The 22,916-nt window shown below is 44.7% G+C and overlaps 1 pseudogene; it reads left to right on the top strand.

Annotated features, from left to right (window-relative positions):
• Window positions 1-490: 490 nt before the first annotated feature.
• LOC138580268 (zinc finger protein 271-like) lies at window positions 491-2,582 on the top strand (annotated as a pseudogene).
• The last annotated feature ends 20,334 nt before the right edge of the window (window positions 2,583-22,916 follow it).

The following is a 22,916-nucleotide window of genomic DNA, read 5'->3' as shown; positions in this document are numbered from 1 at the left end:
ATGGCAGAAGCTGCAGATATGGGGTTATATTTTGCCGTCTGGTTACCATGCCAGCATCTGATGCCTTAATGGGGCATATGATGCTGCACGTCACATGTCCCAACCTAAACCTATTGTCTTCCTAATTATATGTTTGTAATTATTATGTAAATTACACAAAACATTTATTTTTATATTTGTTTTCCTGTACGGTTGTAGACCCAGGAGATCTTATTCTATAGTATCAGGTTCTTGGACGTATTGAAAGCAAACACTTCAAATACACATTTGAGAACCTAAGAAAAAATCTGATGAATGTAAAAGTGCAGCAGTAACACAGAGTGTAAACATGTCTGTAATGGGGAGAAAACATTGGAAAGGGAGAGAAATTAAGAAAGGCAAAGCCTGTAAGAAGTGGGTAGTGATGTGCCTATTGGGAACAAAATGCCAAAGCAAACACACAGTTATTCCTCCATGCACAATAATAATTGTTTCATTTAAAGTCCTACATATGTTTGAATGTAAATGTGCCACACTTTTAGGTCCATCAGCTGGAAAATTACATAAAATAATACGCAAACCTTTGGCTTTTTCAACAGAGAGCAGAGACATTACTGAAACCAAGAGTCTGCGAATAAAGATTAGAAAATGTGATGCACAGAGGAAGAAAAGAAATTCTGCAGAAGATGAACAAGCTGTAGAGAAAGCCTCGCCGGATTGTCACACGCCCGACACATCTATCAGGATCCAGGCAAAGGAGAAAGCATTTCCCTGCAGTATGTGTCGAATGTGGTTCACTAAAAGGTCCCATCGGATCATACACAAGAGATCCCATATGAGTGAAGAACCCCATCAATGTGCAGAGTGTGAGAAAAGCTTCACTAATATCTCAAATCTATACAGGCATCAGAAGATCCATACTGGTGGGAAGCCCTACAAGTGCACACAGTGTATGAAGAGCTTCCTTCAATCGTTACAAGTGAAAAGCCATCAGAGGACCCATACTGGGGTGAAGCCCCACAAGTGCACAGAGTGCAATAAGAGCTGCAGTTGCTCTTCAAATCTGAGAGTCCATCAGAGGAGTCATACTGGGGTTAAGTCCTATACGTGTGCAGAGTGCAGCAAAAGCTTTCAAAGGTCTTCCCACCTAATAGCCCATCAGAGGATCCATAGTGTGGAGAAGCCCCACAAGTACAGAGTGTATGAAAAGCTTCAGGCAGTCCTCCGCTCTGATAACCCATCAGAGGATCCACACTGGGATGAAGCCCTATAAATGCACAGCATGAAAGAAAAGCTTTAGTAACTCTTCAGCTCTGAGAATGCATCAGAGGATACATACAGGGTGGAAGCCCTACACATTCACAGAGTGCCAGAAGAGCTTCCGTTACTCCTCTGCCCAGAGAAGCCATCAGAGGAGTCATACTGGGGTGAAGCCCTACAAGTGCACATATTGCAAAAAGAGCTTCATTAACACAGCAAATCTGAAAAGCCATCAGAGGAGTCATACTGGGAGGAAGCCCTACAAATGCAAGAGGTGCTTCCGTCAATCGTCAGTACTAATATTACATCAGAGGGTGCAAACTGGGGAGAAGCCATATCAGTGCACAGAGTGCAACGAAAATCTTCACTGGACCCTCAGATCTACGAAACCATCAGAGGATTCCTACTGGGGTGAAGCCCTACAAGTGCAAAGAATGCAAGAAAATCTTTAGTGACTCTACAGCTCTGATCAGGCATCAGGGGATACATACAGCGGGGAACCCCTACAAGTGCACAGAGTGCAAAAGGAGTTCGGTTACTCCTCAACTCTGAGAAGCCATCAGAGGAGTCATACTGGCGAAAAACCTTACAAGTGCACAGAGTGCAAGAAGAGCTTCAGTCACTCCTCAAATCTGAGAAGCCATCAGAGGATCCATACTGGAGGGAAGCCCTACACATGCACAGAGTGCCATAAGAGCTTCCATCAATCCTCACGTCTAGTATCCCATTGCAGGAGCCATACTGGAGAAAAGCCCTATAAGTGTGCAGAGTGCAAAAAAAGCTTCAGTTTCTTCTCAACTCTGAGGAAACATTATGGCATTCACACTGCAGAGAGGCTCTACAAGTGCACAGAGTGTCACAAAAGCTTTAGTAACTCTACATATCTGAGGATGCATCAGAGGCTAGATACAGGAGAGAGGCCCTATCAGTGCGCAGAATGCAAGAAGAGCTTCCATCAATCCTCACACCTCAAATCCCATCAGAGGGTTCATACCGGAGAGAAGCCTATAAGTGCACAGAGTGTAAAAAAAGCTTCAGTGGACCCTCAGGTCTATGAAGGCATCAGAGGATGCATACTGCGGGAAGCCTTACAAATGCACAGAGTGCAAAAAGAGCTTCAGTGACTCCTCAAAGCTGAGGAACCATCAGAGGAGACATACTGGAGGGAAGCCCTACAAATGCACAGAGTGCAAAAAGAGCTTCCATCAATCCTCACACCTCAAATCCCATCAGAGGGTTCATACCGGAGAGAAGCCTATAAGTGCACAGAGTGTAAAAAAAGCTTCAGTGGACCCTCAGGTCTACGAAGGCATCAGAGGATGCATACTGGGGGAAGCCTATGAATGCACAAGTGCAGAGAATGTTTGAATTCCTCAACTCTGAGCTGCCATCACAGGATCCATATTGGTAAAACGTAATTTCATGTCTAGCCATGCTTTACCATGCTTAAAGCAGCATATTGGAGTCATAGGTCCAGCACTGATGCAAATGCAGATTCATATTTAGTAAATATGACATGGCAGGGCCGACTGTCTTAGAAACATTGCATACCCTCACATCATGAGGGTCTTCATTTCGGAATCTAGAATGAGCGCCAGTGACATTGTTGCTAGGACACTCTCGTTTTGTATTGTAAACAAACCCTTTCACTGCTCTCCAGGCTTTCTGGGACGAGCTGTGAGTGTTCTGATAAATAATAAATAAGTCTGAGATAGCAATATGAAAGAACTACAAAACCACTGAAACACAACAGAACTCCATGAACAACTTTAAGGTGCCGAGCGGCCTACGCTTGTTGGATGAGCTAAGCTGACCTTGCTTTAAAGTACGCAAACAAGATACTGTTCACTGATACCTTTTGTTTGGGCAAATTTAAGCTACTGACAGATAGGCATGCTAATGATGGGAGGTGAGAACGTCTGCCCATTGATTATAAATAGACCAGATTTCAAACACAGACAGGAGTCCGGGCAGTGGAGTTGGCAAGAAGACGAGGAGGTAGAAGGAAGCCTGGAAGAGGAAGAAGCACTGAGGCCATTATCCAGATGGGAGGGGACAATTCCCTCTTGTTTTCCTTGCTTAATTTTAAAGCCACTAAATATAATGTTTGGCTTTTCTGAGGCATTTGGGTCCGCAAAGGACTCCGCCCATTGACTTTTGAGAAGAACTGTTACTTTTAACTGAGCTGTATTGGGAATGTTTTTTACTTTTCCACTCAAGGCAAAACAGCTCACCACCTCAGTTCTAGTTGGCTGATGCTAGCACCATGGTGAATCTTAATTGACAGAGACACTCTTTGGATTGTTTAAACCACTTCAGTCATCCAGTCTTCTCAAAGCCCTCATCTCCCTACTTCTCATGGATAGTGAGTATGAGATGGTTTGCCCACCATTGATATCACAGTGGCAGAGGTATTGAAAGTGCAAGTGGTTCTCTAGCATTTGCCTACCATGATTTGTTCGGTGTCCTAGTGAGACCTGGTGAGGCAGCTAGTTGTTTTAGGAGATTATTATGATATCTTGGAGAAGTTCGATCAGTCTTAGTCTGGATTAGAGCTAGAGGCACTGACAATGATTTCAGCTTTTTCATTAGTGGCTTTTTGTATTTTGAGTGTGTTGTGTATAGTGACCATAATGGTAGCAATGTTTCTTTAATACTTATTTCTCATAATTAAAAGATAAACTTTTTACATGAGAGTGTGAGAAGCATTCATTGAGCGTTCATTATTGAGCGTTTTGTCTAAGTGTGGGGCATCTATTTGAACTATTGTGTATTGATGTTATAAATGTTACATGTCTTTTGATGCACACACCCGTGATTACTGGGAGGTGTGAGCAGTTGACGATCAATTAAATATAATGTGATATTAGTAAACCTCTCATATGCGGATGTAAGAGAAATACTCACCCACTGCAGGGGGTTGTACTTACTCTATTGATGCACATTGATGGGTATATGCTTTTCCTTACCCCTACTCCTGTAACAGCCCCTGCTGGGTGGTCTTGGACACTCACCTGGGGTGAGGGGAATGCTCTCAAGGTAGAGTTGATAAAAATCTCTTCACTGGATGGAAACCCAACAAATGCACACAGTGCAAGAAGAGCTTCTGCCGATCGATTGTCAGCTCGACAAATCATCAGAAAATCCATAATGTAGAGAAGCCACTTGCATATGGTGAAGCATATGGAGAAGCACATGCATACAATGCAAAAAAATGCTTTAGTCATTCCTCAGCTTTGAGAAGGCATCAAAGAATCCATTCCTTTATAAATAAATGATAACCACGTCTTTGAGGGATCTTTGAAGACCATAGCCCTCCTATAGTTGTCAAGTGTGGAGATGTTGTGGATGATTTCTTGTCTTTGATTAGAAAAGGGAAACCATTAGACAGGTGTCTGTGCTCTACTACCACATAGCATATAATATGGGGGCTATTAGATAAGTGCAGTCGACTGAAAGCCACAAATGAAATGCAATAACAGAAATACAATCACAGCAACAATCAGGATTTGAAAACCAAGACGAGTCATGCAAATAAACTAGATGTAATTCAGTGTCAGAAGTGGTCTCAGATTGTGGTGCCACTTGACACATAGCATTGTAGGGTCCTTTCCATGAGGTTGAGCAGTGAGGCTCTGTGGCGGCTCATAGAAAAATAAAAGCACCTCTGATATCAAAGAGGACAGACAAGGATAAGGAGAATGTGACGGAAATGAATGAAAGAACTTATGAATAAATGGACAGGAGCCCTCAGTGGCTTGTGAGTCACTGGACAAGAGGGTAACTAGAAATGTTATTATGGTGGATTGCTTTGTCATTGATGTGACTGAGGAGAATTAAATGCCTGCTGGTGTAGCACCATTGGTGGGATGTTACTCTGTAGAGACGCAATGCAGTTTCAGTTCAGAGCTCCTTCTGGAATTCTTTGACTTGTCTGAGCTTCCAATGGAACCACTCTAATTCTCTCTTCAAACTTCCCAATCTAAACCTCCCATCACACACAGCTTCCTGTTCTGGGAGCCAATATACTATGATGGGGAAGGAGGGAGGACTAGGGACACTTGCCACGATAGAGGCAGAGAAGAATATTGATCTCCAGAGTAATAATGTCACAGAAATGTCAGGGGCTGATTGCAGAAACGGTAATGAGAAGAATCTGTCTTTGGTGACCTGAAGTCCATAAAGTGGTATCAACAAACTATAGTAAGTGTATGGAAAGTTGGGATCTCTGTGTCCGACAAATAACATTGATGATAGTCATCATTGACATAATCAAGGAGGCCTGGATAAAACTAATAATTCAATAAGTATGCAACCTTGAGACAATCATGATGTGGAGTTTTGTGTGGTCCTGATTGCCTAAAAAGAGGGGGAAAGAGGTTCCTTGGACAAATACATTGGCGGGTTAGGCATCAATCTCCCATCACTTGGTTTCTTATTCTCCTGCTAAGACAGGAATAGCTACAGCTAAGGTGGGTATACTTTCCATATTATGTGAGCCTTTTGATCCGACATAGCTGGGCTGTGGGGGTTCTGGAAGAGAGGAGGAATAGTTCCCTAAAGTCAACAACATTGGATTACCCTCCACCTAAGCAGTCCCAGACCTTCCTCCTCCAGCTACTCTTGTGGCTGTACTAGAGATGCCACTGAAAATGGTTCTGAATGAAACAACAGCTTCCCTTATAGCAGAATCCACACACTACCTTAAACTCAGAACTGGCGCTATCCTGGAACCCACTAGCCAAATATTGATGGCAAGGTGAGTGATCTTGGTGGGAAAGGGTGATAAACCCAGGATAGAGAATTTGCAGTCCTTATTTGCCACAATCTCTTCATTGCTCTGGACAATTTGCAATGGTTAGAGCATGGCTGACGTGATTATCACTTCTCGTTACACACAGCGGACCCAATATTTCCAATAATTACTACCCATTCGGACATATTTTAATTTAGTACCCTTCGAGGGCCAATCAGAATGTGACAAACATTCTGATTGGCCCTCGCCCGGTCCATCCCTCGCCGAGAATCCCTCAAAGCTTCAGCTTCGCTCACATCCCCAATGAGGAGGCTTGGAACAGGGTAATCCCCGCTACGAGCCTTGGCAGAGTTTTCCCAACCCCCACCCACCACACCCCCAACAATCCCCTGCCCGCCCTTCCAACCCCACTTACCTTTTTTTGGAGAGCGGACGCGCTAGGAACTCTGTTTTCCCTTACCCGGTGGCCATTATTTTATTTTTTTTAATTCTGTGCCCAAACGCTCTGGCGTTCCCCGGTCTTACTAATGCCTCTTGCCGCAGGGCCATTACCGAGTCAGGCCTGTAACTATGGGCCCGGGGTATTACCTGACTAGGTAATGGCCCCGTGGCTAGGGGCATATTGCTTAATTAATCATGTAAGATGGAGTCATTACCCTACCCGAGGAGGAATGTAAATTGGGCGCCTGATGCTCCAAGTCCTAAATTCCTGGTGCATAAGAACAGGTTTCATCCTTTGAGCAGGCTGGAAGATGTGTCCCTTTGACTGATCTCCCTGATCCCTCCATACAGGCTCTCTAGGGATGGTAGATTCACAGAGAGGACCTTTTTCAAGGGTGTAACCGACAAGCCAGCAACCTGCTGCCGCAAGCTGTACATGTGTCTGTAGACGGATCAAGCCAGAAAGGGAGAACTGTTAAAGCCTGGAACCAATTGGGTAGCATTCTAATTTGTAGGGCCAGATTGAATGGTGTTTTTAAGGGTGATGGGGGATGGGGCAGTTGACATTTCATGTAGGCCTAAAGAGCTTGGAATCAACAGTGAAATTGGATCTGCTATTATTGAAGTCATAGGAGGGAATGATTGTTGCGGGGGGCTGGAAATGCTCTCATGGAATGTGGCCAGTATAGGGTCAATGCCAGCTGGCATGCAATATTATGTTCTGCTGTTTCTATCGATCGATGGCTTTATTATATGTGAAAATGCTGCTAGGGTCAATCTACAAGTGCGCCCATTTGCAGGTCTAGCAAAATATGTGTCTACAGCATTCAAGATGGTCTCTCGGTCAGTCCTATTTCTAAGTAAGGACATCCTTTCTGTACGTTTTACCTCTGCAGCCATAGGTCATATGGTACTGCCAGACTACTAGTATAAGGGCCAGGGTGGTGGGAGTACCCTGGCCTCAATGACGATATTCGAAGATCATGGAGTTGGCATTGTAGATGGCAATCCCAAGGCTGCAGGGAATTCTAATGTCAAAATAGGTCAAGAAAGAGCGCAGAGGGGGAAAATATTCAGAAGAAGTGAAAGCATGTGGGGTCGCTCCCTTACTCACATGAGGGCCATGTAATCGCTCTAATGGAGTCACATTTAACTTTTTTCTCTTTGGACATGGGGTATGGGTGTTTAATGGAAGGGCACCATCTGATCCCCTAGCTAGAGAAACGACTAAGGTGCATAAGGCCAGTTTTATAATAGATAATGTCTTAATGGATTCCCAGCATTTGAAGTGGAAAGTGAACATGCATCCTGTGACCAGGAATAATAGCGACAATATCAAGGTTGACATGTCCAATGGGAACTTAAGACATATCCAGATGTAATGTGTAGAAGGACCCCTGATGCCTAATCTACGCAGGATTCGGTGGGTTAAGCTCACTCTTCTATTCTTTATGGACATGTGCCTTTCCCTACAACGTAGCATTGCGACTGTGGTGGAACGTGCCTCCGTCGGAGTAGCCCAGACTCATGAGCCAAACCTACAGGAGCAATCTGATGATTCATCAAAAATAGCTGAGACTAATAACAGGCTATCGTCGTCACCATCAGCGGATCCATTAGAAGGTTCGATGATTTCTCGGACTGCGACAACCGGTCTGGCCGAAATGCCAGCTTCCATACCCACATTGCAGGTTGCAATGAAAGTTCATTTGAAGCTCTGTGGAGGCATACATGAAAGGGTAATAGAGTTAGGCCCTTTAATAGAACAAACAACTAAGACTGGTGAATCTACCTTACATGAGCTTTTGACTGAACATTGTATAAAAGCTCCAATAGAAAAGGTTCTATTACAAACCGCTCTCCCTTCTGCCCATGAAAATGCCCTAATTCGACGGGTCCCTCGTTGGTAAATGCCACTGACTGCTCATCAATACACTTACCATGAAAACAAAGGAGAAGAAACAACAAGCAAGTAGCTCCCTATTCTCCCAATGAAGATGGTCATGGGAATAAGAAGTCAAGTGAGGGAACATTATCAAATATAAAGGCTTCTAAAAGAAGGTGTAAAAAGGCAAATAGAAAAAGACGCTGTGTAAAAAGTAGGGGAACCTTAACAACTTGGCTGACAAATGGAAACAACACAGTACAAAGCTCTGTTGTAGAAGAGGCTGTTGATCTCATTCAAGTGCAAGCAGCCAAGAGTCTGGGCTCACATGAAGATGTGTGCTCTACTCTGTAATGGCATGTAAACCTAATGCTATGAAGATGCTGAGAATGGAGTCAAACCTGTGAGGACAGAACATAGAAAGGCCTAGAAGGTTTTAAATGCCAAGGTTCTTATGATTAAACAATTACATGAAAAAGATAGAAGAGGCTAAATCGCTCTGAATTATTAAATATGCTTAAACAAATCCCATCATTGAGAGTCCTCCATTTCGACGACTTTGAGTTTGTAGAAAAACTTGACTGCACAAACTCAAATATCTCTCGTATACACTGAGCACTGAAACAGCCAAAATGATTCATAGTCATGCAGAGATTTTTTTTTAAATGGGATATACAATTGATGCAGACAAGGTCTAGCATTAGTTAATAAAACAAACGAACAAGGAAAGGCAGAATGCGATGTGCAAAGAGACAGAAAGGTTTATGGAAAAGGAACAGCTCGTGGCTTACCTACAGACGTGCGCAGTCTGTGTTGAAATGGCTACTTGAGTCTTAGGGCCTCATTAAATCTGTGTGAAAATAGGAGATCTAAACTGATGAAATGGACACAATAAATGAGGAGGGACGTAGTAGGAAGATGAAATAGTTAGAATGGATGAAGTGTATAGAACAGATGAATGCACTAAATGTAAGAGCGCATGAATGGAAGAACAGACGACTAGAAAGACCAAATGAGTATGGAGATCGGATGGAATAGATGAACATACTAAAGCCAATAAGTGTGTAGCGTGGTTGGTGTGTGTAGAGCGGACCAGCGTGTGGAGTTGTTGAGTACGTGCAGAGTTGATGAATACGTAAACACAGAGAAGAAAAATAGAACGCAGAAGGGCCTAGAACTGATGACTACACTGAACGCACAAACGTATCAACTGTATAAACGTCTTGACCAGACGAACGTGTAAGAGCTAACAAGCATGTAAAAAGGATGAGCGTGGAGAGCGGATGAATGTGGAGAGCAGATGAGTATGCAGTGTGTACGAGTGTGCAGTGCGTACAAGTGTGCAGTGCGCACGAGTGTGGAGTGCGTACGAGTGTGGAGTGCGGACGAGTGTGGAGTGCAGACGAGTGTGGAGTGCGGATGAGTGTGGAGTGTGGACGAGAGTGGAGAGCGGATGAGCGTGGGGACCAGACGAGTGTGCAGTGCATACGAGTGTGGAGTGCGTACGAGTGTGGAGTGCATACGAGTGTGGAGTGCGTACGAGTGTGGAGTGCATACGAATATGGAGTGCGGACGAATATGGAGTGCTGACGAGTGTGGAGAGCAGACGAGTGCGGAGAGCGGACGAGTGCAGAGAGCGGACGAGTGCAGAGAGCGGACGAGTGTGGGGAGCGGACGAGTGTGGAGAGCAGACGAGGGTGGGGAGCGGCCGAGGGTGGGGAGCGGCTGAGTGTGAGGGAGCGGCTGAGTGTGGGGGAGTGGCTGAGTGTGGGGGAGCGGCTGAGTGTGGGGAGCGGATGAATATATGTGGAGTGGACGAGGGTGTGGAACGGATGAGTGTATATGGAGCAGATGAGTGTATGTGATGTAGATGGGTGTGTGAAGCAGATGAGTGTGTGGAGCGGACGAGCGTATGGAGCAGATAAGTGTGGGGAGCGGACTTCCACATGAAACGAACGAGTGTTTGGAGCAGATGGGTATGTAGAGCGGATGAGTACATTGAACGGATGAGTATGTTGAACGGATGAACAGCACATAGAGCGGATGAGTATGTTGAGCGGATGAGTGTGTGGATAGGATGAATATGTATACCAGATGAGTGTGTCGACCGGATGAGGATACAGAGCGGATGAGCGTACAGAACAGAGGAGTATATAGATCGGACGAGTATACAGTGCGGATGAGTGCGTAGGCAGACGGGAGTACATGCGCGTGGTAGACTGGGGTGCACGCGCGGGGAGGACAAGAGTGCATAGCGCATGCATGTGGCACACTGGAGAATGAGTGATAGACCAGTACACGCAAGGCGCACTTGAGAGTGTAAGTATGTCAAGCAGACAGATGTGTGGAATGCAGGGAACATTTGAATGAGCATATATCATACCACACCCCACGCTTGCTCTCTTCTTTACACCACCACTCAAATAGAACACAGGGATACTATGACACCATTCGGTATAACTGTTCTCATATCAACATCTCCCGCTCACCCCCATCACTCTAAGTAAACACTGCTGGCCCCACACCCCCAGCTAGGCATTCTCCTCAGGCCTAACGCAACCACACTCGGTCGGGATAATTCCTGTCAGAGCAAACACATACTCCTGATCTCTCCACCACCACACCTACCGCTAAGAAGCACCTACCACACAAACTCCGCACCAGCTGCACACATACCGGGTGCGCACACGCACCATTGGACTCTCTCTAATCTCTCTACTGACTCGAACTTCGGTTCCCAAGGGGGTTCAACCTACCAGCACCTTCAGACCATACCAATGGTATATATGGCGCTATATAAATGCAAAATAACAATAACAATAACAATTATAAGTGTGGCGGTAGCCTTGCCGGTAAAACCGGCAGGCTGCTGCCAAATGTCTGAAAATTTCCAACGTCCTTGAATGGGCAATTACCGGGGCATTCCCGCCGGACCCAGTATTTGGCCTTTCACAGGCTCCGGAACTAAGATGCTCCCCATTTCCATTCAGCCCCATAGGGCCGAATGGGAATGGGGAGGTCGGATGCACTGGCACTGTTTATAACAGTGTCGGTGCATCCGCCATGCTGTGATCGCGGGTACCACTCTGCCTGTGAGGTTTGACCTGGACGGCAGAAAGGCACCCGCGACCACAACTCGTAGTTTGCCGGTCCGGGAACTACAGTTCCGGCACACTTATCAGTACCGTAGTTCCCGGACCGGCAAACTTATAATGAGGCCCTTAGTCTGCAAAAACGTCTGCTCCACTCTGAAACTTTAAAATCTTAACTTGTTAACCCAGGATGCCTTGCTGGAGACGATTACTGAACATAGCACATGTTTGTTACAAGAAAGTTGGATGATAAGTAACATCTACGTTGATGGCTGCCATATTTATCAAACACAAGCGAGTAAAGGTGAATATCCAAGTCCTTATGGTGGCCTAGTGATTGGTGTCAGAACTGACCCGACTACTAAAATAATCACAACAGCACCTTTAAGTGCCAACATCTTAGCAGTGGAAGTAAAGACTCCTGACCCCGCTTTGTCATCTAGGGTATTGGTCGTGAACGTGTATGACCCTGGGGGGGGGGGGGGGACTTTGACTGAAATCTTTGTGGAGTGAGGGTGAAAATGATGACTTAATAATCCTGGGGGGTGATTTTAATGCTCATTGTTTTTGAGTAACATTTCAGGTAAAAGCCCAATGTTACAGACCAAACCCATTTCTAACTGGATGGGACCTTGCAATGATGAATGGTCCAACCAAGGGTGACCTGCCCAGAAATTATTCCTGGTAAAGTAAAATGAAAACATGATGCCTTATATTGGGGGTGTATTAATTAGATGGAATCATTTTAGTGATCACGCCACATTCACCATGAACTGTAATTTTAATTCATCCACAAAAGAGGTGATATAAGTGTAAACCATGCTGGTTCCTGGTATGTTATGTTATGTTATGTTATGTTATGTAATGTTATGTTATGTTATGTTATGTTAATGGGTTGTATCACGCCAAAGCCCGAAGGCATCCTGTATTAGACGGTCTGCTAGAAATATCCATAACGCTGCCAGATGTACTGGGTGTTTGGACTGAGTGGATCCAGAGGTTATGTCTAATGGACGCATATGAAATTCAAAATTGTGTTTTGGAATTTACAACAGGCGTAGCTGGGAAAACACCCAACAATGTATTGCACGAGGCAAGAACTACAGCCAATGACGAAATGAAAAGCGAAAGATGCGTTGGGATATACATCACACAACTAAATCCAGTAATAGTATCACGTGGCAACTGCAGTTGATAAGGAGAATAAAACATCGGTATTATAACTGGAGTAAGTGGTGACGCATGTCCGGCAGAACTTCACGGTGGCAAACAGTAATAGCAGCATTGAATACTAGAAGAGGTCCCTGGAAAGATTCTAAAATTAAAATCATCAAAGGCCTGTGGCCCAAATGGACTAGCCAATGTTGTATTAAAAAGTGACCCTGAGTCTTGGCCCCATATTCTTGAAATTCTATTCACTAAGGTCATTGCCCAGGGTGTATACCTACAACTTTGTGTTAGGCAATTCTTATACCCCTCACGTACCAAGCTGTCTATTTATAGACGGTTGTCTATGTTAGCATGGGGAAACGCTTTGCTTCTTTTTTGCTCCATGATCTTAATATTTATTTAATTTATTTATTGGTCACTTGGTAAGCGCTTATGGAATTAGCAACAACTGTTTCAAAGGATCTAAATGGGCAAATAGAGCTGATATATCAGATACCTTTCAAACAGGATTCGATTCAGATCTGGCCCATCAACCTCTCATAATCTGAGATTTGATTGCCAGCCCCAAAAATAAAGCTGTACGTGGGCTTTATGTGCTTTTTGTTGATTTCAAAGCAGCGTTTTATTCTGTGAATAGAGGGAATCTTTGGTCTAAACTCATGGCATGTGTTTGCCCTCTGGCTAATCTGCATCTCTTGAAATTGTTCCACAGTTATAGGAGTGTGCAGGTGCAGTCGAACAGCAGGCACCCATGACCGGTCTGGTACAAACCAAGGTTGGTGTTAGGCAGGGGGGTGTCTTGGCAATTGCAAACACTTTTGCTGAAGCGTCCAAAAGTGAAGTGGGATGAAAATTAGCTGGATCGGCCGAATTACCTTTTTTATAAATTGGTACAATTATGGCAGTGTGCCATGTAGCAGGAAGATTATCTGTATGAAAAATGTTATCAAATTTAATTTTCAGAATGTGGGCCCACATATTAGGATCTTGTTTAAGAACACATGGGGGGATGCCGTCCTGGCCAGGGGCTTTAGAATGGTTCAATTTTGAGATCGCCCATTGAACATCTGTTCGAGACCAAGGACAAGCCACAAGAGAATTCCTAAGACTATGGTTTAATGCAACGTGGCTAAACTCTAAAGGCATCTTAAATGTATTGGTTATGTATGTGGTCCATACAACAGCTGAAATAGAAGTTTCGAATGAAGCACTTGAAGGAGACGAGATTTTTCTGAGTGCTGGCCCAAACAGATCGTCTGTTGTTCGTACATAGATAGTGTAAAATGTTTGGTTATTGTGATTGTGCAAGAGATATTTATCGCTTTCGCTTTGTTCCTATAAGAGTTGGCAATCTGTTTCATCTGCAGAAAAAAGGACTCAATGGATAAATTAGCGCATTTTAAAACTCTTATACAGAAGATTTTTTCATTTTTCAAGGAATACATTTGGGGATTAAAACCATGAGAATGGAGAGCATTTGAACTTTTCTGTTTTTTGAAAAGTTGGTAAAGCATTTCTTTGATTAATCGGGTGTTGTGGTTTTCTAAAGATTGTAAGATGTCATCGTTCCTGCCTGGAATTAATTTTAAAAGATATGCCTTCTGAATCATGTAGTTCAACTTCTTACACAAGAGTGGATTGCAAGGTATAGATAGAGCAAAGTGATCCATTTCTATATGTGCCACGTTTTCATTGATATAAAGGAAATGACATGGTGAATTTATTAAAAGGGATGGTGCCCTAACCTGGGCAATAGTCGGGAGTGGAGTACACGCATGAATAAAGTTTGCAGAAGCTACAAAAAAATCAATATGCGATTTGTTTGTCCCGCTGTGCCAAGTTAAAGGAGAGCCGTTCAAAGGTTTATCAAGAAACTATAAATCCCAATTGTCAAAAAACTCAAGCCACTGGGACTCATTATGAATTTGTTGGTAGCCGCAGGAGTCATTGGGCCTCATTACACGGATGGCGGTAGGGATTTACCGGTACCGGTAAAATACCGGTACCAGTAAATCCTTACCGCCTTACTATGAGGTCCCTTTGCGGGTTGGGGGATTTAACGACTGCTTTTTGCAGGCGTTAAAATCCAACCCGCTAAGGAACCTCGGAGCTAATTACGGCACCACAATTTTGCGGTGCCGTAATTAGCGCCTTCCCCATTCCCATAGAGCCCTATGGGGCAGAAATGGGAATGGGGAAGGGCAATGGTGGAAGGGGGATTTACCGCCCCTCCAACCTTGGAATGGATCGGTAAATCCCCTTTCCGCCAAGGCGGTGCCGGTATTTTACCGGCATGAGCCATGGCGCTAAAAGCACCATGGCTCACCGCCTACCGTGTAATGAGGCCCATTTTCTTTCCGGGCACCCAGGAATGGGCAATTACCAGGGCATTACAGCCCCGGTGGACCCGGTAATTGCCCGTTCCCGGGCAGCGGAAAATATTACTCCCCATTCCCATTTGAGTCCCATTGGATTTAATGGGAATGGGGAGGACGGATGCACCGGCATTCATAAATGGTGCTGCTGCATCCGTCAAGGTCTGCGAGCCAGCGCCTTTCCGCCCGGCAGGTCAGAGCTGGCGGACTGACAGGCACCCGTTCGCAGACTCATAATTTGCCTGTCCGGAAACAACGGTACCGGCATGCTTACTGGTACCGTTGTTTCGTAATGACCCCCGCTTTCTGCCTCTTTTATTAGAGCAGGACTTACCCACAGAATCAAAAGTGTATGCTTGATTGGTAAGGTTAGAGGTACCTACGGAATTGAAGTCACCCTCAACAAGAATTTTATAATTAGGGTTATACACATATGCTTATTCAAGTATCAGATCCAAAGTTGCAAACATTTGGTCAAGAGTTCATCGAAAAGGTTTCCAATATAAAGAAATTAAGAGCAAAGTTATATTATCTTCATGATCAAAAGCAACTTCTACGCCTAAAATAACATCATGTGCTTTGACTGCTCACGATGAAAATTTCATAAGGTTATTAAGAAGAATGGTTGAGCCGTCATACGGCCTGCCATGCAGCCCGGTGTTGGCTGGAATAGAATATGTATTATAGCCATTAATATACAATTTGTCAAGGTTCAAAGTTTCTTGGCATAATAAAATCGAAAAAGGTCAGTGGCAGTTGATCACGAATTGAGCCAAAATAACAAGTTATTGAAGCCACAAGAGTTCCATGAGCTAATTGTAAGACCAGATTGGCTACGGCAAGTTGAGATCTCCTTTGGGGATCAAGCTTTTAGCTAAAGACTCCAGCCATGACCAGTCTTTTATTACTTTGGAGAGCGACACAAGCTGTGCCATGGTAGATTCATTAGGTGTGTCAGCATTGGTGATATTTTTTAAGGACAGCCAAAGAAGGAGAGTTCACTGTCTCCAAATGAGCAATAAATTCAGTTGCTTCTTTGTTCGAAAGAAACAAATAGGGTGTTAAGCCCAACTGATTTAAGTCTGCACGGTAATCCCAAACTAGTTTAGCAATTTTGGCAGAGTGAACATTTGAAATCATTCAATGATATATTATGTTGTTAAGAGTTAGCCAATCCAGATCAGCTGAATTGAGAATTCTCAAAGGTGGTTTGTGATTAAAGACATGCAAAATAAAGGCTTGGTTGATTCTACTGTCACCGTTAATCTAAGGGTTACTGACCCATCCCATTGTGTTTATAGTTCCTGAGGTGAATTTAGTCCTAGTAGTTTCCAGTCGATCTGCTACATCAGAGTTAAGAGCACCGAGTGCCTGTGGAGTTGGATCAAGAATCGTGCCACCAGAAGGGTAGAATCAGTTAGATTTCTCATAATGGAAGCAACACCTGGCAAAGAATTAATCAGTAATGCTGCTGCTGAACATACAGGTTAAGGTGGTGGCTCATTTGGAGCAAGGTTACAAGATACCCCTATCAACTGCCGATTGGAGCCAACGCTTTTTATTGATGTTGTTGGATAAAACAGCGACAATTGAGTCTGCTTAGTAGAGAAAGTATGTGGGAGAGCCAGTATTCAATTAAGGTTAGAGTGATCAGAGTTTGAAGATTAATTTTCAGGAGTAAGATCCTCACTCAAATCAGATGGATTATTTGCTGCTAAATCTGCCTATTTTCCCTTGTTGGTGTTTTTTTAAATATTCTTATTATTTGATTTATTAGGGTCAACAGAGTTAACAGAAGAGATAGGGCCTCATTACACGGACGGCGGTAAGGGTTAACGGTCACCGTTAATGGCAACGGTGACCGTTAACCCTTACCGCCGTACTACGAGTTCCCTTAGCGGGTTGGTGCTTTAACGCCTGCTTTTTGCAGGCGTTAAAAACCAACCCGCTAAGGGACCTCGGAGCTAATTACGGCACCGCAAAATTGCGGTGCCGTAATTAGCGCCTTCCCCATTCCCATAGAGCCCTATGGGGCAGAAATGGGAATGGGGAAGGGCAATGGCGGAAGGGGGATTTACCGCCCCTCCAACCTTGGAATGGGGCGGTAAATCCCCTTTCCGCCAAGGCGGTGCCGGTATTTTACCGGCATGAGCCATGGCGCTACTAGCGCCATGGCTCACCGCCTTCCGTGTAATGAGGCCCATAGTATTTATTTTACTTGAAGAGCTAGACGACTTTCGTCATTTAGCTGATTTAGGTCAAGTATACCGTCTTCAGTAGACAAGTTGGAGAGGTTTTTAATATTCGAGCCATGCAATTTCATTTTGGGTATAATTTGATTCTTTGAAAGCCTCAGCTCTTTGAGGTTTTTTTTAAGGCCAATCATTTTATGGGCTGGTTCTGGAGGCGCCTAGCTTTACGTGACAAAAAATGTTTGGGAGATGAATCCACCCCACAGTCACCATTGCTCATCTCCTTTGTTTCACTTAACCCGGGTAATAAATCCTCTTGGTCAATGAGGTCAGTAAGAGCAGAGGTACTGTCTAAAAGTGGGTTGGGAGGAGAAATTTCCTCCATGATAGAACCATTTTAGAATTGCTATTAGGAAGGTGGAGAGTGGTTGTGGCCTTCATGGTTTCAATTGCATTGTCCATTTCGCAAATTTTAACATAATTTGTATAACACTGTATGCCATAAATCCCTCATTTCATTGTACTGTTCAGCACCGTGGACAGTTGTCGAAGACGTAAGAGCTTGGCCGTAAGATTTTGGCAGGTCACAATCTGATACATTGCTGTTTTGAGATGTAAAAACTGGTGTCCCAGTTGGTAAAGTTTGAGAAGCCTTTGACAGCAGAACGGACTTGGAAGAGGACACAGAATGTGATCAGTTAATTGCGGTAACAAATTCCCTAGCACATATGAATCCTTCTAATTTGTTAGGTTTAGCCATAATATCGACAATCAAAATGTTTATGTCTCTTAGTTCCAAATGAGAACGTTCATGGCCCTTGTCCAACAAGTTTAAAATTTGTGTTAACACAGGAAACTCATGGTCTTGGTTATTGGGATCAGAAAAAAATCAATGGATCGAGCATCAGAACTTTCCTTTGATGCTCATAACCCATGTGACTAGACTGAGGAGGAATAGAGCAAAACTGGTAATTGTCATTATCAATTTCATGAGTGAGACTTTCCTCTAAATCAATTTTAGGTTTCAAGATAAGAGAACTCGCTGAGAGGTTAAATATATTTTTCGGGGATGAAGTGTCAGGTGTATTAGAGGGATGCAGTGCGTGTGATTGAGATTGCATCTCAGTAAAAAAGTGAATATCATCAATACCTCCACGAGATGCAATCACAGGTGTAGATGGTCCCAATGAAAGATGTAGGGCCTCATTACGACCCTGGCGGAGTGGGTTTACGCCAGCGGTATTCGCGGCGGACCCTTCCGCCCTACTACGAGTTCCCGTAGCGCCATGGAGCGGTTTCCGCCTGGTTTTTCCGGGCGGAGAAATCCATGGCGCTACGGGACCTTGTTGTTAATTATGCCACCGTATTTTACGGTGGAATTAACGCCTTCCCCACTCCCATTATACCCTATGGGGCAAAAATGGGAATGGGGAAGGGTAAAATGGGGAATGGGGATTTACCGCCCCGCCAAGGTCGGAATGGGGCGGTAAATCCGCCAACCCCCATGGCGCTATCGGCAGCTTTCCGCCGTGCTCCATGGTGCATATTGCACCACGATCTCCGCCAGGGTCGTAATGAGGGCCCTACTCTTTTTCCTAGTTCCGCTAAAAAGCCGGGGGCTAAATGGATACGTCGGAAATTGATTTATTCAAATATTCAGAGGGATGCAGAGGTCCAATAGTGTCATTCGTGTTTGCAAAATGCTGCGCAAGTAATGGATGAACTGTATCATGGGAAATAAGTGATTTTGTTTATTTAATACTCATCTATCTGTTGGGTAACCATAGGTACATCCAGTGTTTCTGTTACCACTCCTTCTGTGGAGCACACAGAGTCGCCTATGTTAGATGCAGTACCGGCAGACGATATAGGAGCACACACTGCATAGAGTGGCCCTCATTCCAACCCAGGTGGTAAGTTCCCTACTTTACCACCATGGTGTAAACTCTGTTTACACCATGGCGGATGGTGGATTTACCGCCCTATTCCAAGGTGAGTGGGGCGGTAAATCCCCAATCCCCATTTACCCTTCCCCATTCCCATTTTTGCCCCATAGGGCATAATGGGAGTGGGGAAGGCGCTAATTACGGCACCGTAATTAGCGGCAAGGACGCTTAGTGCCTTGGTACTTAACGCCTGCTAAAAGCATGCGTTAAGGTGGAAATCAGGCGTTAAGGGTTAACGGCGCCGACGGCGACGTTAATCCCTTAACGCCTGGGTTGGAATGAGGGCCCGTGTGTTTAAATGTCGTCCACCTATCATATCGTCATCACTAGCAGGAACGCCAGACGGACCGGGAGTATTTGGAACATGGAGTAAGGGATTGATACAGACACGCTCACTGTGCAGTCCCCCCACCATGCTAGGTTCTTACGTCCTCTACACAAGTATCAAGAGTGCAATAAAAGTTCAAAGTAAGGCCTTATTTAGAAGACCGTCTGAGCCTAATCAGGGGTGAGGCACAGAAAAATCACAGCAATAGCAGTTAACAATTACCAGAACTTTGAAGCAGAGCGAGCTGTCGTTTGCTTGTGGTGTCACTACAAGTACGGCATTTACCTTCCAAGGGTACTCTAGCACTTTCTGACAACAAAAAAAAAGACACCTGCTATCTGATGATGCAAATCAATTCCAACAAACACTACCCACAACAGGGATAGTAGGGGGCAAGGTGGAGTAGCTTCAACAGTAGTATATAAAGAGGACGGGTTGGAAAATTCAATCAGAGAGCCAAGATGATTATTAGATCGCAAAAGGTAAATACCGACTTGCCCTCAACAAAAAAGTCTTGCAATGCTGGGGTGTTGCTAGGTCTGAAAAAGACCCGGGGCTACACTGATGTCGGAACTGTTGAGACTGGGGGCTACCTAGCCTTTTGGCTGTAGCTTCTGAAATTCTATCTGGGGCTACAACTGAAAGACTAGGGGCTATAGCCCCCTCAGCCCCCCCTAGCAAAGCCTATGATGCCAAGCTTATACCGATTAGTAGGTGCACTGCACGTTCAAGTACAACAGCAGAACACCATTAAATAAATTGCTGGTACATGACACATTACCGTACACAGATTTGATTCAATAATGCCAGCAGGCACTTCATAGGAAAGGGCTTTATGGAAAAAGACATTAGGAAAGAAAAAATTGATGAAGGGTGCTACCCTCCACGCGCACAGCCAAACAGTACAACATCACACTTAGGTGCACTTCGGGTGCATGCACGCTGGTGCACAATCACGTTAGAATTATAGGTTTGCTGGAAAAGGTAGGCGGGCCGGAGCACGGGCAAAATGTTTGTTTAGAGTTCAAAGTCAAAGGGGCTCATTACAAGTTTGCCTGTCCAGGAGGTTGTCGGTACTGTAGATCCTGGACTGGCAAACTAGGAGTTGTGCTTGCGGGTGCCTTTCTGCCCGCCAGGTCTGACTTTGCGGGCAGAGCGGCACCCGCGAGCACAGCATTCTGTATGGTCCTGGTGCATCCGACCTCCCCATTCCCATTGAGCCCTATGTGGCTCAAATGGGAATGGGGAGTAAAGAATACCGGCACCCAGCAATGGGGACGGACCGGGTCCACGGGGGTCAGAATGCCCCCGTATGTCTCCATTACCGGGTGCCAGTAATATTACAAGTTTGGCGACAACCATACCAGTTTTACAGGCACGGCTGCTGCCAAACTCGTAATGAGGCCCAAAGTCTTTACTTGGAAAAGTAAAATGAATCCCTCACGGAAAGCAGGCAAAACGCCCGCCTGATTACAGCATGAGTTTCCATGCTGTTAGACGTCCTCTAATAGACGGAGACAGAGATAAATCCAAAGAGCCTCAGGCAGCACCACCAGCACAACAGCACACTTAGGCACACTTCGAGTGCGTGCCGATTTGCAAAGAGGCTTTAAAAGATCCAGAGGCAGAGGTAGAGCCTCCTCAGTCAGACGCTCCACCCCACCCAAACAATGTCACCAAGCTCCAGGTCCCCTCCATGCCACAGCTGTAGGAGGTCACATTTCTCAATTCACCCACGCATGGGAGGAGAACACGTCAGATAAGTGGGTGTTGTCCACCATGGAGGGCAGATATTGTATAGGACTTCTACAAAAACCACCCTACCACCTGCCAAAGTACAAGAAAATGACACCGGTAGAAAGGTGCATACTATTGGAGGAAGTAAAAGTCCTACTCAAGAAAGACGCCATAGAGTTTGTCCCAGCAAAACAGGTAAACAATGGTATTTATTCAACGCACGTCCTTGTGCCAATGAAAGACCTAACAATGTGTCTGGTACTATACCTGCGCCCAGCAAACCAATATGTCAAGCCACAAAGGTTTAGCATGACAATACTACAAGGAGTCATTCCCCTTCTAAAGCAGGGGGACTACATGGCGGCAACATTGGATAAGAAAGATATATACTTTCATATTTCAATGTTCCCAGTGCACAGAATACCTGCACTTCCAGATAGCGGGAGAACACCACCAATTCAAGGTGCTCCCCGTCGCCATAGCCTTGGCTCCAAGGGTATTCACAAAAGTGCTAGCAGTAGCGGCAACGCCCCTACGCAGAGAGTCCATCCCCATGAACCCTTATCTAGACTACTGGCTTATAACAGGGGAGACCCCTCAAATTTGCAAATTCAACACCCAGAGAACTATCAACCTCCTATTCCAATTCATTAACTCCATCAACGAGAAAAAATCAGGTTTTGTACCCAGTCACACAAAACTATTCCTGGGTGGAATTATAAAGACAAGAGAAGGTCCAGTCATCACCTCTGGTGAAAGAGTTCAAAACATGCTACTACAGATACCTCACTATCTAGCCGGTCGCCCCTGTGGCGTTATCCCCCTTTCGACTTTTTTGCCACAAGCCAAAACAAACAATGCTAAGACTTTGCATCCAGGTTTCCACAACCAAAGTCCAAGGGGAACACCACGAACAAGCCACACTAATCCTGATAGCTCCATTGTTGGCAAGACAGCCATGGTTTCCACATCTGCTCAAACTGGTAATGTGCAAATGTGCAAACCAATCAAACTCCCATTTCCCTACTATATGCTGTCCCAGCATGGGGGGAAAACACTCCATCCACATCCGCAGTCTATGAACTTGGCATGCTGACTCCTGAAGTAATATAGTTTGGGCACTTAAAACCCCCCCCCAAAGGTGTATGGATAGCCTAAGGGAAGCACGGAAGCCCAACACCAGACTCTGTTACTTCAATATGTGGAAGAGGTTTGTGATATGGTGCCAATCACAATCATTAAACCCAATTGAATGTTCCCCTTCTAACATTCTACGCTACATGCTTCAACTACTAGACTCTGACCTAGTATTTAACTCCATCAAAGTACACTTAGCGGCTCTGTCCGCATACTCCACTTCACAAAAATAAGTGTCTTGGTGGAAGGTTCCAGTTATTAAAGCTTTCATGGATGGAGTAAAAAGACTATACCCTACAATTTCTTGGGACCTTAATGTTGTGCTCTCAAAGCTCATGGGTCCACCATTCAAGCCTATGCACAAAGCCAGCCTAAAACACTTGACCTACAAGACTACCTTTCTAGTAGCCATCATCTCCATTAAATGGGTTAGTGAGCTACAGGCACTGTCTGTACAAGACCCTTTCTTTATAATCCACAAGGATAAGGTTGTCTTAAAAAAACACATTATATGTTGTCACATAAATTCATATCCAAGTTCCATCATATCAACCAATCTATTGAACTACCTACTTTCTTTCAGAATCTGTCTAACTCAGCTGGAAGGACCCTCCATAT

The sequence above is a fragment of the Ambystoma mexicanum genome, chromosome 1p (assembly GCF_040938575.1).
Source record: "Ambystoma mexicanum isolate Mex_15411 chromosome 1p, UKY_AmexF1_1, whole genome shotgun sequence".
NCBI lineage: Eukaryota > Metazoa > Chordata > Amphibia > Caudata > Ambystomatidae > Ambystoma > Ambystoma mexicanum.
This window is presented reverse-complemented; position numbering and strand designations above follow the sequence as displayed.